Genomic DNA, 625 nt, shown 5'->3' with positions numbered 1-625 from the left:
CTGGTGCTGTGTAGGCCATCCCATTGTCAAAAAATCCAAAGTTGTGGTAGTGATACCAGCCACAGAGCCATGCATTTATGGACTGTGTCTGTTTCTCCCAACACCGCTGCCCGCAACGGAAAGGAGGGAGTTAAAAATAACTAGCGCTCCAGATTCTCTCAGTAATAGTCCCAAGACCCTGAAGTCTCTTTTGATTGCTTTTGTATTACGTGTTGTGGCTGTGTCACCACCCACGACTGTGCAACTTTCTTGAAAAAGTGTCTGTTGCTTACTTCTTACAATGTCTTGCTATCTATTTTTATGCTATAAACTAAACCTACTGTTTTCACAGAGTTAACAGTACAATTGCATTTTCTAGAAATTGGGAAAAATAATGTCTCCTGTATTATCCAGTTTAAGTCTTCTCTTTACTATTACCCACTACCAGAATTTGAAGGCTTGGCTTGACCACCATTTCACAAAAAGAAAGAGAATGAAACATGACATTTTGTTTAAGATACAATTCTTAATGATATGAAGATTGAAGTCTAAAGCTGCAGCATTCACATTTAACTACTTAACAGAAAAAGCGCCTTATCAACCCATATTTCAGTAATGCTAAAGGAAACAGACATATACACTCAGG

Source organism: Balearica regulorum, chromosome Z (genome assembly GCF_011004875.1).
Source record: "Balearica regulorum gibbericeps isolate bBalReg1 chromosome Z, bBalReg1.pri, whole genome shotgun sequence".
NCBI lineage: Eukaryota > Metazoa > Chordata > Aves > Gruiformes > Gruidae > Balearica > Balearica regulorum.
Note: the sequence above shows the minus strand (reverse complement) of the source record.